Below are 15,947 nucleotides of genomic sequence, written 5' to 3'. Positions count from 1 at the left end.
CCCCCGCTAACTAGCGCGGGAGTAATTAACCCTCGTTAAAAACTATTGGCTCGTCATTTCAGCTGCGCTAAAAGTAATACCCTTTGTAAATAGCGTGGTTTGTATTTCGGTTACGGAACAAGTTTATTTTCTTCACTAATGTATGTTTCTGTAGAGGTAGACTAAACGTAATAAGTTTGTACACTGGAGAGATAGTACATTTCTCTTCAACTTTTATATCAGATACAATATTATTCATCATCACTTAAAACTAAGTCCAACGTATGCCCAGTTAAAGTAGTTGTACAGTCCACATTATTCACTAGTCTATATGATTCTAATAACTCACTAAATGCCAAAGCGTCAGGATTTGATGCATCATCCATCCAAAAATCTGAGTCTCCACAAATAGCTAATTTGTTTTTCTCCATGATAATCATCTCAATGGGAGCACCGAATTCTTCAAAAAAAGATACAGTACTTGTGTTCGTTCTCGGAGGTTTGTAGACTGTTACAAAGGATTTTTGTGTAAAATCTATTTCTATACAGTATATTCAAGGCTTTTTACACTAGTTCTTTTAAACATTTTGAGATTTCAGTAACTTTCATGAATAAAGAGTCCGACACCCCCACCAGACCTACCTTCTCCAGGTACGTGAAAGGTGTGTGGGGGGGTGTCATTTCAGTGATCTTTGCCTTGTCAAAGTTATTTAACCATGTTTCAGATAAAGCTAGTATGTCCAAATATTTCTCGTTTATCAATTCTCGAATTTGAATAATCTTATTACCTATAGATTGCATATTTACATAGCCACAGTTTATGACATCCTTAGTAACCATGATCAGTATTTTCGGCAAGTCTTTTCAATTCCCAGTCATAAACTTTGCATTCAATAGAATTTACTATATGGTCAATTGGTTTGTTTAACTTTGTGCAGTTTATACACTTTGATACTTGCAAATTACACTCCTTGGTGGAATGCTTTCCTGAACATTTCCCACTGACTTTATCATCATTCTTAGACTTGCAATCTTTTTCAAGATGTCCACACCTCTGACAGTGGTAGCAGGTGATCACGTGGTACCCATCACATATGTTAGAATTACCCCATCATAACAAAACTTTGTCCACCATTATCATGAATAGCCCTCCGAACTTCAGGATCACATTTCAGCACATAGTGAGTGGTCCCACCCGAAGCATTTTTCTTCAGGACTACACTTATCTTCTCTTCTATATTTTGGATTTGTTCCAGGCAGCGATTTCTTTGAATCAAAGCATTTACATCATCTTCATCACTGTACATATTGCATATTATTATTTTTCGTTTTAGTTTTCCGATTTTTCCTATTTGAGTGTCAGCTACCAATGTCTGAATTTTGTTTGCCGCCTTTTCTCTGATCATTTTGTTTAGGAAGTTTACAATATTTCCATTCGTGGTTGACCGCATGTTGAGTATAAGAATGTTTTTAAGTGCCCGTTCAACCTCGCATTTTCTTTCAGTAAAGTTGGTTGTTGTATTTGTTGATTTAATTACCAACAGATTTTTTTCTTTAACTTTGTCAGCAAATGTCATTTTCTCCGGTTTTGGGTCCATCAATGTTTGAAGTGTTGCCTTAATTGATTCCATATTCATGGCAAAAATGTTAACTTTCTCAGTGAGGTCGGTAGTCTGGGTGGAATTTGTTGCGTGTGAGCTAAGATCTGCAAGTTTGTTTTCCAAGTCATCTATTTTCGCGTCTTGTTCGTTCACGGCCAATGCTCTCATATTCACATCTTCCTTTAATTTTGATATTAAAATTTGGCTTGTCTGGCTTCACCTACGCAGTGTGGGCATAACCAATCTAGGTTATTCAGATCATTATCAGTGATGTTTATCACTATATACACACTTTTCTTATGGTAGAAACTATTACATTCACATCCTATCTATTTTTTACGGTCTCCATCCGTGGTTTTACATATGAGGCAGAAATGGTTAGGGACAGACATAGTGTAGTTTCTTATCACTTAGGTTTCTCCATAAGATTAACCAATATCTTTTCAATGATATTCTAAGCGAGAAACAGAAAGCTATAGCACGACTCAGGGCGAGCGTTTAACGGAGCTCCGCGTAACACGTCCACACCACCCTTTGTAAATAAAATTCTTAAAAAAAAAGTCATAGAAAAATGCAGGTTCCTAAAATTTCAGGGCAAACTATTCTGTGCACCAAAGTAATGCAAAGCATTCAAAAAGGCGACCATCACACATGTCCGCCAATTACTACACTAAGGAACTTGGAACTGTATTATAGATCTAACAGATGCTTATTGGCACATCCCTATTGCTACACACTTTTCACATTACCAATGATTTTGGATCAAGAGAGATTTATACAAGTTTAAGTGATGCCCTTTGGCCTAAATATTATCCCAAGATCATTGACTAAACTAGAAAAGCCAGTGATCAACTCCTTCAGTTACAGGGATTTCAGGTCATTGCCTCTTTGCACAACTGGCTAGTTGGGGCTGAGATGAAAGAATTTTGCTCTGGACCACAAATCAAGTCTTACAAGTTCTTCCAGTAGTTGTTAAAACAACCCAGCAAGGCAGTTTTTTTAAACAGGTTTTATTGGGGAAAATGCAAGTTTTAAAAATTTGCTAGTTTCATATATATATTTTCTAATTCCTTTTTTGGGCTCAAGCCATGTCGTCCTGATGGAAGGTTCCTTCAGTAGCTTCCTAAGGGTATATATGACTACAGTAGATATTCCCAGAGAATTAAACTAAAGGTTTCACAGAATTCTAACTTCTGGCGCGAGTACCCATAAGGTTTCCCTTTAGGATATCGTATATCAACAGGGGACGTATGCTTGACACGCCACATAACTATCTGCACCCCACATAGCGTTTACGCTTCGAGGGGGAAATGGTGGCAAGTTATGGGAGGAGCCGTTACAAAGTTCTCCTGCTTCGTTACTGTTTTGGTACTCGGCGACGTCAACATCCGGCCGCCATGTTGGCCGCCATCTTGGATGACGCCGCCGGAGCGCGCCATCGTCATTCCTTCTTACGTAGCGTATATGATCAGGTGCTTTTTCCCAGTTGTTCGCTAAGTATTTCATCATGTCGCAATCTTCTGCCTCGCCTTCTTCTGGAAAGTCGAGTACCATATTCTTGTATTGTATAAATAAGCTCCAGCCGTAAAGTACCGCCTTTTTATCTTAAAATACCGTGTTTTGTGGCAGAGCTGTGCCTTGACTGGAGGCGACATGTTGGACGCGGTTGTTCGCCTCGCATGCTTTATTTAGTTAACCAGAACAACCCTTCCCGGTCTGATAACTAATTATCAGCATTAGTTATTTACACTTCATTGCTAGGAATTAGTTATATTATGCCGATAGTAACCTTTTTCGGCGAGCATAGGTAGCCGATCCTAGGCTAGGGTTCTAACCTAGCCCCTAGACTTGATAGCCTGGGTGGTTTTTGTTTACTCTCATGCATGATATAATAGTGTTCCTAGTTTTAATTTACGAAATGGAGATTTTAGGCATTTATACATATAAGATTCAGTGATTGCACATACGTTTTCGTCTTCGAGGAAGTATGCTAAGGGTCTCGGTGATCTTGGTAGTCGATTCCCTTGCCCCACACCTAACGTAGGCCCGTGTATACTTCCTATCCTCCCCAGTTACCTTACCTAAGGTATCTCCTCCCTCTGAGGTAGCCTAGGCTACATCCTAGCCTTCCTTACCTCGAATCATATTCGAGTAAGGTTAGGTTAGGGTTTTCTTCCCCACTCCTAGCCATAGTACATGAGCTTTGAGTTTGGGACAGAACCTCAGAGTAACTGTCGCTCGCCCCCAGCTCCCCCTCTAGGTGAATGAACTCTCCTTTTGGGGCCTTGCTGGTTGGCGAAGGTGGAAGGGCTCTGCGTTTCCCTAGTCCACACTTGTGGCCTAGTGACCTGTCCTACACCTGCCTTCCCTGGTTCGGGACTCGCTTCCCTAGCCGAGGTTAGGCAGGCCAGAGGATTCTGTTTCTTTATAGTTTAGGACAGTACACTAGTGCTGTACCTTCTCTGAACTAACCTACCCTAGGCTGGAGAATGAAGTCTCCTACACCTGGGATAGAGCTGGTTCCGGAACAGAACCCCACCCCTGGGGCGTTGGTGAAGGCTACGCTTTCCCCCACGCTCCCCCCTCAGGACCCTCGCCCCTCCCCCCTTTGTCCTTTTACATCCGTCTCAAGTCCGAGCCAGTTTCCAAGGAGGAAACCGAGCCTAAGGAGGTCATAGTCTTTGACCATGCTAAGGCTCAATCTCTTTTGACCGGAAACCTTAAGAGCAAGGGCTACACCAACTCAAAGGTGCCGGGCCTTAGCAAGAAACATCCTTCTTTTCTTGACCTGCCCCCATGGTCTTCCCCTTTACCGAAAAGTCCTTGGTGGCAGTGTTGAAGGCGGTGGAGGAAGGGGAACCTTGCCCTACATTGGAGGAATGTAGGCCCCTCTCCCTCGCCCTACCCCCTGATGACAAGAACTGGAAAGACAACCAGTTAACTTTCTCAGTAGGAAAGTTAGAGGCTGACGTAGCAGGACATCAGTTTAACGAGAACCTCCCTAAGCTCTCCGAATACCTTCTGCGTCGGGAGCTGGATACGAAAGAGAGACTGCCCGTCTCCCTTTCCCTCCAAGTGCAATTGGAAACAATTGCCGGGGACACTCGGACCCCAGATATGTATATGGTCTTAGCTAAGACCCATCTCGCTACCCTGACGAAAGACTTTTACAGCTTCATCAGGGCTCACCGAGCCTGCAGGGAATTCGTGTTCACGGATGCTACCGTGGAGGAGTAGTGAGAGAGGTGAATGCTCGAGTGCTTGGACGAGGATTAAAACTGGTAGACGAGAATGACCATGAATGGGAGGTAAATCAGTTGTTGTTTGCGGATGATACTGTACTGGTTGCAGACACAGAAGAGAAGCTTGGCCGATTAGTGGCAGAATTTGGAAGTGTGTGTTAGAGAAGGAAGTTGAGAGTTAATGTGGGTAAGAGTAAGGTTATGAGATGTACGAGAAGGGAAGGTGGTGTAAGGTTGAATGGAGAGTTACTTGAGGAGGTAGATCAGTTTAAGTACTTGGGGTCTGTTATTGCAGCAAGTGGTGGAGTGGAAGCAGATGTACGTCAGAGAGTGAATGAAGGTTGCATAGTGTTGGGGGCAGTTAAGGGAGTAGTAAAAAATAGAGGGTTGGGGATGAATGTAAAGAGAGTTGTATATGAGAAAGTGATTGTACCCACTGTGATGTATGGATCGGAGTCGTGGAGAAGGAAAGTGATGGAGAGACAGAAATTGAATGTGTTTGAGATGAAGTGTCTAAGGAGTATGGCTGGTGTATCTCGAGTAGATAGGGTTAGGAATGAAGTAGTGAGAGTGAGAACAGCTGTAAGAAATGAGTTAGCAGCTAGAGTGGATATGAATGTGTTGAGGTGGTTTGGCCATGTTGAGAGAATGGAAAATGGCTGTCTGCTAAAGAAGGTGATGAATGCAAGAGTTGATGGGAGAAGTACAAGAGGAAGGCCAAGGTTTGGGTGGATGGATGGATGGAGTGAAGAAAGCTCTGGGTGATAGGAGGATAGATGTGAGAGAGGCAAGAGAGCGTGCTAGAAATAGGAATGAATGGCGAGCGATTGTGACGCAGTTCCGGTAGGCCCTGCTGCTTCCTCCGGTGCCTTAGATGACCGCGGAGGTAGCAGCAGTAGGAGATTCAGCATTATGAAGCTTCATCTGTGGTGGATAACGGGGGAGAGTGGGCTGTGGCACCCTAGCAGCACCAACTGAACTCGGTTGAGTCCCTTGTCAGGCTGGGAGGAACGTAGAGAGTAGAGGTCCCCTTTTTGTTTTTGTTTCATTTGTTGATGTCGGCTACCCCCCAAAATTGGGGGAAGTGCCTTGGTATATGTATGTATGTAATAATAATAATAATAATAATAATAATAATGGTGTGTTAGTCGACTGCAAGATGGCAACATTATTAGAAAAGCAGGATGCTATAAGCCCCAGGGCTCCAACAGGGAAAATAAGCCCAGTGAGGAAAGGAAACAAGGAAAAATAAAATATTCTAAGAACAGTAACATCAGACTATTTCCTATGTAGAGTAAACTAAAAAATTTTAACAAAACAAGAGGAAGAGAAACTACATAGAATAGTATGCCCAAGTTTACCCTCAAGCAAGAGAACTCCAACCCAAGACAGTGAAAGAAAATGGTACAAAGGTTATGGCATTACCTAAGACTAGAGAACAATGGTTTGATTTTGGAGTGTTCTTCTCCTAGAAGAGCTGCTTACCATAGCTAGTCTCTCTTCTAACCTTACCAAGAGGAAAGTAGCCACTAACAATTACAGTGCAGTAGTTAAACCCTTGGGTGAAAAAGACTTGTTTGGTAATCTCAGTGTTGTCAGGTGTGAGGACAGAGGAGAATCTGTAAAAAATAGGCCAGACTATTCAGTCTATCTGTAGGCAAAGGGAAAGTGAACCGTAACCAGAGAGAAGGATCCAATGCTTTACTCTCTGGCCATTCAAAGGACCCCATAACTCTAGCGGTAGTATAGTGGTGAGTTAGCAGGTTAAGAGGTAATCCACCCTAGAGCAGCAACTATTTGCGGATTTTTGCTTTTCGCACCTGTCTCTGTTACCTAACCAAATTAACAAGGAAGGTTGACTGTAATATCATTGATAGATTGTAAGTTCTGGGACATGTGAGCTTAGATTGAAGAATACAATAATCATAATTACAACATGCTGCAACATGAAATACTGAAGTTGAGGAAAATGGGCTGATTGGCATACATCAAAACAAAAAAAAAGTGGTTTCTAGGTATAGTGTTCTACTCTTCATTATGTATCGCACAAAAATTTACACATTAGTACCATAAATGTAGAGTATTACAGTATAGTAGTAAACAGCTAAAAAAGGTAAAACACTTGCCCCATTTCTTTTTATTAGAAAACTATTCTACTGTATTATACCTTCTATAATTTAATAAAAGGGGGTTGTAAATACATTTGTTCTATTTCAAATTATGTATCAAACTAAAAGTTACACAATTGACCAATGATGATGGATTATAGAGGCAGAAAACAGGTAAAAACTTTAAATAACCCGCCCAGGTTTTTTTAGATTAAAAAACCCAGGCAGGGCAGACAAGCAGGTCGGTACCTGGGTATCTACCCATAGCAACCTGTCTTCAAGACCTAAGTTTCCTGGTTAAATTCACAAAATCATGACTATTATCTTATGTAGTTCAAAGAGGGATAATCCTACGGCTAAGTCAAAAGTCAATCTAAGCCAGACGAAAGCATCTCAGCAAAGAATTCTACACAGGTCAATTTCTTTCTACAGGCTTGCTTCTCCTCCAGATAGTAACTGAAGAACTTGGGCCTTCACCAGTCTGCTTCAATAGTCGATCCAGTTTTAAAGAAAAGGTTGAAGAACATCAATCAGATGTGGAAAACAGCAATCCAGTTGGCCATTTGCTACAAAAGAATTCTTAGGCCATAGATAGCACCATCAGCGCTATCCATATTGGTCTTATTGGGCCCTCCCCCGATATCCATGATCCTACGAACAGACACCGCCAGGTCGGGTTGGGGAGGTCATTGTGCTCTAAATGGTCCCCTCAGTTTGAATCATTTCACATAAATGTGGTGGAACTGAGGGCAGCCTTCCTGATATTGAAGATCCTTAATCCAAGAAGAAACTTTAATTTTAAGATATTCATAGCCAACCAAGAGATAGTTTATTGCCTAAGAAGAGGATGATCCTGCTCAAGAATTCTCAATGCAGTTATTCTTCCCATCGTGTAGTTCCTTCAAAAGAGGAATCCGTTCTTTTCTCCTTTCATCTTCCAGGCTCTCTAAGTGTAGTAGTGGACGCCCTGTCCAAACATACAGCTCTGGACACAGAATGGACCTTAGATCAGAGATTTTTCCAAGAGATCCTAGAGATTATCCTGGCTCTCCAAATAGACTTGTTAAGCAATGAAAGAAAATTACAGTACAAGCTTCTGCTATATGTAGCTCCAATGTGGATTACCAGGATATGGGAAGAGATGCGTTCCACTTGGACTGGAGCAGATGGTCCTGTTTATGTTTCCTCAGAGTTTGACTTTGAAGGCTCCAAATACCCTGAAGGACTTCTCAGGGCCAGCTGTGCTGGTAGCTCCACATTGGCATAATAGCTCGTAATATTCAATGCTTCTGTTTGAGACCGAAGTTACACCCTCTTTAGTCAGCACAGCAGCAAAGACAGAACCTTTACACTCTGCATATACAGTAGTGGTCTTCTGTTAGAGAGTACCAGACAGTGTGGAAGGTATGGATGGTCTTATGGAGGGTTATGTCTCTGTGCCAGATAACTCCTGACCTTCAGATTTGACCCCTTAGAGAACAATAAATAATATCTTAGCTTCAATTTTCTTATACATTTTTATTTTACAATAATATGACTATTTTATATAAATTGTACACAGTAATTAATTAATTCAGGTACCCCAAAAAATTAGTTAAACTCTGACAATTATATTTTAGCAATAAAATTTTTTTAGAAAATTAAAATCTTTTTCCTCATTTCAGATTATGACCTCTATGGGTCTAACTCCCTTTCTGGCTGTTGCAAATTGTTCCCCACCTCTTCAGGAATGATTACCTATATCTGTTTTGTATATACTATAAGTATATTTGTATATTTTGGATATTTTTTTTTAGTATTTTTTTGTAAACTTATTTTTCAATCTATTTGTAATAAATATTCTAAATATAGATGGGTTTTATTTAGCTTTTCAGATGTTTTCAGCATTTGTTGAAGTTTTTTTGTTATAACAAGAACAAATGTTGATACGCAAATAAATTTTCCATATTTTCTGAGCCGGATCGACCTCGACCCCCAACACACCTAAATAGGTTAGTGAATTCAAAATTTGAGGTTCAGCCTTCTCTTGTAAAATCTCTGCTTATGTGGACAGAGCCTTGTGGCATAATGAAGTTCCATGGCATCGATGATCCTCTTTAAGACAGTGCTAGTTTGCAAATAGCCCTTTGATTCACCAAAATTCAACCACGACTGCCTTTTATAAAAACATACATAATGAGGAAAATATATATTGTGCCATATATCAATATGCAAATCAGGGATAAGAAATTTAACAATAATCAAAGGTCATTGTTGGCTGCTTTAGACCAGACAGGAGATCCATATTCAAAACCTGAGAATGACAAATTTTTTAAACATTTTGTAATTTCCTAGCTATACAAACCAGAGTCCCTTAATTAAGGAGATTACTTCAGCGCAAGTTGAAATTGGTCATTAAACTTGGGTAACAAGCGGTTATCAAACTGGTGAGGGTGTAGCTCGAGGAGCCCTACCCTCTCTCCAGTCGAAGTTGGATTAAAGAACTCAGGTTTGTATGGCTAGGAAAAATACAAATTACTTTAAACATTTGTCATTTGTTCCAATGCAACATACAAACCCTCATCCTTTAATTTGGGAGACTCATTGCTAAGTGAGTTATAAGTCCCCTGTAACCCAAATTGGAAGGTTCAATTTCTTTCCTTGAAGTGATCAACTCTTGATGTACTGACAAGCTAAGCGAAGACCATTGCCGCCCCCTATCCACACTTCATATGGGTGAAAGACAGATTGAACTTGAGTTGTACATGAATGCATGTATCTGATCAAAAACTGGAGATACCTTTCCCCAGAGGGGGATGTCAGTTGGATACAAATACCAAGCAAAGATTACTGGATTGGCAAAAGTTCCAACATCTTCCAGCTCATTAAAGGAGGATGGGGAGAGATACATTTTTAAACTTAAATAATGGAGTTCTAGGGTAAAACTCGCCAGCATCTGGCTCGACCAGAGTGTAACGTTTTGACTGCTTTTTCCTTGCGAGGAGGAACAAGAATGAAGAGCCAGTGTAAGGGAGCTGGGCTGGTTACACAACTAAATGAGCAGCCACCACAAGTCTAAGCACAAAGGTGTCAAGGGACTTGTGAGTACTCTCACAAAAAAAAAGGCTGAGAGGGTGGTCTGGCATCCAGACACTGGCCTTCAACATTTAGCCAAGTGACAGGTTTCTCCAAGAGGTAGGGTCAAAATCCCTGATTTCACGAGTTCTGGTTCTAGCAGGTGCCTCAACTCTCCGCAGTCAAGGCGTATGCTTTACGGATTATCTCACGAAGGCCAAAAACAGACTTTCTTGAAATCTCTTCCTTGGACATAGCGATGCTAACGAAAGAGAGACTGATCCACAGGTCCAAGGTGTCAGGCCAATTTTGGATAGCACCACAGCGTCCTACTCTCGATCACCAGCTGACTCCTCCCGAAGGAAGGATATGGAGAAGGACTCAAACCTAGAGGTGCAGGCCAGTGGGCACTGGAGTTTGGCTGCTAAGTCCAACACAAAACAGAAGGAGACCTTCTTTCACCCCTCGGAGGGAATGACTAAAACAGTAACTCACCACCACCAATTCTAAAGCTAGCATAAGAGCAGACTTAAGAGGCCAAACTCTACAAAGGCTCAAACAAAATGAGTAAGGCGACCAGAAAACACAGGATAGAATGACCTGGTAGAAGTTCCTCACTAGACTCGACAATTCTCAGGAAACAGAGGTCTCTACTCAAGGCTGAATCATAGTCTTTGCCAGCCACGACGGGGGGAGCTTCTCTTGGCGAAGGAAAACAAAAAATCTGCAATCTGTACGGAAACTGCTCCAATGAGAGACATTTCTCTTCTACAACACCAATAACTAAAGATAGCAACTGTAGACGACCTCCGGAGACATCAGAACATCTCCTGCCATGTGCCTCGAGAAAGCCTTTCACTCAGAGATGCTAGATAGTCTCCATCCATTAAGAGCCAAGGACTCCACTGCTTGAAGATACTTCTGCGGGTGCAGCTGATCAAGAAGAGCGGGCCACAAGGGTAGCTCTCTCGGGATATCTACCAGAAGAGCAAGGAGATGGAGATATCACTCAGCCTATGTCCATCTGGGAGCCACCTGGTTCACCTTGAGTTTTGCCATAATCAACTCTGTTGATTACCAGCATAGATGTCCAGATGATCCCATGAATGTTGGAGGACATCTCTGAACATTGCTCATTGGGCAAGAACAGTTAAGTAGAACACGGGGAGCTTGCTGTTCCGCCGTGTGGAGCCCTCCTGGCCAAGAAGCCTTCCAATCCTAGAGGATGTAGAGACCAGTCTGCTCCCACAACCTGTCACTGGCAGCTGAAAGTGTTCCCTAATACTTTCTTCCTTTTCGGAAAGTATCTTGACGACCCTCCATGGTGTTAAAACACCTCAAAGATAAACATTTGATTTGTCTGCCTGCAATGAGGGCAAAAAGCAGCAGCCCCTTGCTAGTTGACAAAAGCCACTAAGGTAATGTTATTGCATAACATTATTGATCATCTCCAAACATCACAGTAATGCTTGTAATTCTCAGAAGGCTGCTTGCATCTCGAGGACATTGTGGAGCAGTGCCTTTCTTCTTTCGTCTTCGGTCCACATCCACCCCACCCCCGGACGACCAGGTAGATGTGTGCACATCTCTCCTTCGACATAACTGAGCACAAATTAAAGTCAGAGGTAAAGTTAAATGGACAGGAATGCTCGTGCAATTTCCCTGGGCCTGAAGATGTGATTGCCTGATAGAAAGACTCTCGCTGTTGTTATTGCTATCAGCATGCCCAGGTACTTCAACCTCTGCTTAGGTATGAGATTTGACTTCTTGTAGTATTACCACCAACCCCAGATAGCAGCAAAAAGTGAGAATTCAATCTCTATTCTGATGCAACTGCCTTCCTCAGGAGGACAGGATCAACCAATCGTCAAATAGTTTACTAGACGTATCCCTCTTGAGTGGGCCTAAGCGGCTTCCATGGTAACATCTATGTGAACATCAAGATAGACGTACACAGTCCAAAGTACGGAGTCTTGAAATGGCACACCATCTGTAGAAGGAGAAGATGAGGTAATTTCAAAAGGCCTGATGAAGAGGTTCTTGAAAATACACATCCCAGGTCTATCAAAAGAACGAAACCTATCTTTCAGACGAAAAAGCAGCACAGACCATCCCGTTTCCATCCTGAACTTTGTTTGACTAACAAACTTGTTCAAAGGGGAAAGGTCGATGACCAGCTTCCCGTTCCCCAATCGCCTTCTCCACCAGAAAAAGGCAACTATAAAAGACAAGAGACTTGCCTTGAAAACTTTGAGCCTGTTCTCCAACATCCCTTCCACCTCTGCCCACAAGGACAGGTCTCTCATGGATGTTGAATGCCACCTTTTGGAAACTCAAAAAAGCTGTGCAAGCACAGGCTCTTTTGGGTTGGCAGCTGTGAGAGTTACGAACCAGGATTTCAGGGAGGGCATGGGGCCCTTGCTCGATCCTGTGACGTGGCCTGGCTTGGCCAGCCTCAAAGGTTCGGCTGGTGTTACCTTCAAAGGGCTGGGGCCCTTGAAGTTGACCTCAAAAGAGTAACTCAGCACGCCACACCAATGAGAACGGCACTGCCAAAGTCACTTCAGGGAATATAGCCTACTGGTGGGCAAGGAAGGTGATCACCTTCCTGCCCAGCAGTACAAGGCTCTTGTATTTTTCCAGTGTTCAGGGTTAACAACCTCAATGACTTCGTGAAGTAAATGACTGCTCCTGGTCCTTGAATAAGCAGGAACAGCATGGAGAGGCACCAAGGCTAAATCTTCAAGGTTGCTGCTTCCGTTACCTAGAGTGTGGAGGTAGCTAGATCTAGCCTGACCTGCTAGATCTGAAGTGAATTCTCACACTCGCAGATCTGATCATCCACTCGGTCCATGGCCAGGCCCATTAGATCTGGTCATGGCAACATCAACAAAGGATTTGATCCTCGAGAGGCTGCGGAGTGCCAATCAATGTGATCGCCTGATAGAAAGACTCACTGTTGTTATTGCTATCCGCATGCCCAGGTACTTCAACCTCTGCAGCAGCTACAGGAGGAGAACTCCTAGTGCAAGACCCCACAGAAGCAGGAGGAGGACAGGTACTTCTCCTACAGGGGGCTAAGGCAGAGACAACTACGGCCCCGTGTTTTAAGGCACAGGGTACAAGCACTCTACCCCACATTCTAAGCCTACCAAAACAAACAGCGCTTGGGTACGGCCTCAAAAGATGCCATCCCATCTAACCAGTTGAGGGGAGAAGAAGATTGATACAGCTACTCCATCAACATTGGGGAAGAGTGTAGAGGACCATATACTTCTGTCCTGGTTAGCCACCAAGGTAGCCTTGGCATCCAGGGTACCTGGGACTGAGCCCAGTCCATGGCTCTGAGGGGCTGCAGCACAATAGAACAACAGCCCTAGGGGCTACGCCACGAGACTGAACCAAGGGGTACAGGCCACAGCACATGTCCGGAACAAGGGTTCCCGGTCATGGTCCTGGGGAACAGCACCACAGGGCAGGGAGCCTGGGTCCCACTAAGGTCATGGGGCAAGGACCCATGGTCCTAGACATGGCCCGGTAACCATCCACCTCCTTCAGAAGATAGGTGGTGTCAAGGAGAGACCTATCCCTGCAACTATGGTTGGCCATCCTGGATTCTTTGGTCTCTTCCTCTTCACATTAGAAGGAGTCAGAATCCGAGTAGGAGGATGAAGAGGCGGATGAAAAGGAGGAGGAACAGCATGGACTGGAACAGTCTACCTCCCTCGAAAGAGAGGTGGTGTTACAGGGAGCCAATCACTGCAACTACGCTGTTCAGTCTGGATTCTTCGTTGTCCTCCTCTTCATCCTAGAAGAGGAGTCGGAATATAAGTAGAAGGACTATGAAGTATCAGAATCTCAGTAGGAGGACGAAGAGGAGAATGAAAAAGAGGAAGAACAGCACAAGCGTCTACTGTACTTGTTCCTGGTTCTTGCACACAGAGCGGAGGTTAGCTCAACTGTTGTCGAATCCCCTCAAAGAGGAGACCGACACTGGTTGCTCCCACAACATTGGGTCTCAGTGTCACAAGGATAGGTGAAGACAAACTTCCAATGACCCGTGATCTCGCAACTTGCGGGGCCGGAGACGTAACCACTGACACTGAGAGAGGTCAACAGGCCTAGAGCCCTGGCACAAGGATTGAGGCAACTGCCACAGGGGAAGGGGTCACCAGAACCGGGACAGGAATCGGGGAACCCTAGGGACAGGAGTAGAACTTACCTTGGGCAAACATGGCCCCTGCATCTGGCGTCCACTCCCAACACTGGCCCCTTACCTGTCATTCTGGGAGCTATCCAAAAAAAAACAAAAAATTTTCAAGTACTGTAATTCTTATTTTTCCAAACTATACAAACCTGAGCCCTTTACATAGGAGAACTCATGCATCAGGGATGCTAAAAGAGTTGGAGATCCTATCACCTCGTGCACCAGTGGTCTAGTAATGCTAACAGGTCAACGTCCCTGGCTTCAAGGGTTGTTCTGAGCCAAAAATCTTTGTCATGGACCCAACATATAGCCTATATGTGATACGTTTGCCTGAATCCTGCCAATTCCACCACTCGCCCGGGCAACGAAGTTTTTGCTTCCATTCCCAAAATAACAACCAACATTCACTTCCAGAAAAAATTAATAAAAATGAGCAAGTTTGACAGGAGCTATCTGTAAATCCGTACATGACTGCAATCAAAGTAAAAGTGAAGGCTCTCTGACTGAAGAAGACATCCGTACATGACTGCAGTTGAAGTAAAAGTGAAGGCTCTCAGACTGAAGAGGGAGTTGAGCTCCTCGCCCCACACCCTCACCAGTTGGATAACCACTTGTTATCCAAGTTTAACAACCGATTCCAGCTCGTGGTGAAGTAATCTCTCTAATCAAATGGTGAAGGTTTGCATGTTGTGTAGGAACAATACAGAATTAAAAAGGCTGTGATGAGGCAATGAAACTATTATGGTAATGACACTTCACATGTAACATTCCTACATCTTATAACAAAATGAAAGCACAAATTTTTGTCAGTTAAAATAAAATTATGAATACATACTAATTTTATCAATGTATTGTAATTACAGAAAATGAAAATATGCTGCCTACTTGTTATGAGAAACTTAGAATACAGCTCCTGGGCACTTTACTGATGAACTGACTCCACTGACATTAGAATAATATTTTAGATGATGTAATCATACAACACTCAATAATGAAAACCACAAACCAATACACTCAATGTAAGCTCTCTATTTACATGGTAGAGAAAAATCAAACATCTAAATAGGAATAATATAAATCTAACTTAATTATGTTTGATGTAACTAAAACACCAGTCATTCACAAAATTCAGACAGGGAGACTAAATTGAGGAAGGAGATATTAGGACAAAATCAAGCAAGGGCATTTAGGGGGCCACCAAATTCCTTTATCATACATACATACATACATATACCAAGGCACTTCCCCCAATTTTGGGGGGTAGCCGACACCAACAATGAAACAAAACAAAAAGGGGACCTCTAGAGTGCGGGGAGCAGTCACTCTCCCCCCAGCTCCATCTCCTTGTCGATGTCTCGTAGGAATTTATTACAGGAGAGGGGGTTCCCAGCCCCCTCGTCCCGTCCCTTTTAGTCGCCTCGTACGACACGCAGGGATAACGTTAGCGCTATTCTAATTTTTATATGCCCCCGCGGCCACAGGGGGCTAACATCATACAATTCTCTAATAAAGGCATCAAGTAAGCGCTAATGTCACTAAATTCTTAATAAGTTTAAAAAAGGGAAAAAATCAAAGGCAATCAAGCTCTTCAGTGACACTTCAGTTAAAGTCAATAACAACTACCAATACTATTACCTCTAACAAACCATAGATTCTTTCATTTAAATCCCTTCTCGTGTGATGATGATATATAAGACAAGTTACTACCACCAGCCTTACTTCCTGTACAATCCCTCTTTAGTAAACCTTATGTCCG

General features: G+C 42.9%; 1 protein-coding gene across 1 annotated transcript in view; it reads right to left on the bottom strand.

Annotated features, from left to right (window-relative positions):
* rod (rough deal) overlaps positions 1-15,947 on the bottom strand; it is a 291,539-nt gene that overhangs the window by 214,264 nt on the left and 61,328 nt on the right. The window lies entirely within an intron of this gene.

The sequence above is a fragment of the Palaemon carinicauda genome, chromosome 6 (assembly GCF_036898095.1).
Source record: "Palaemon carinicauda isolate YSFRI2023 chromosome 6, ASM3689809v2, whole genome shotgun sequence".
In the NCBI taxonomy this organism is placed as follows: Eukaryota; Metazoa; Arthropoda; class Malacostraca; order Decapoda; family Palaemonidae; genus Palaemon; species Palaemon carinicauda.
The sequence above is the reverse complement of the archived record's forward strand: the minus strand, read 5'-3'. Positions and strand labels throughout refer to the sequence as shown.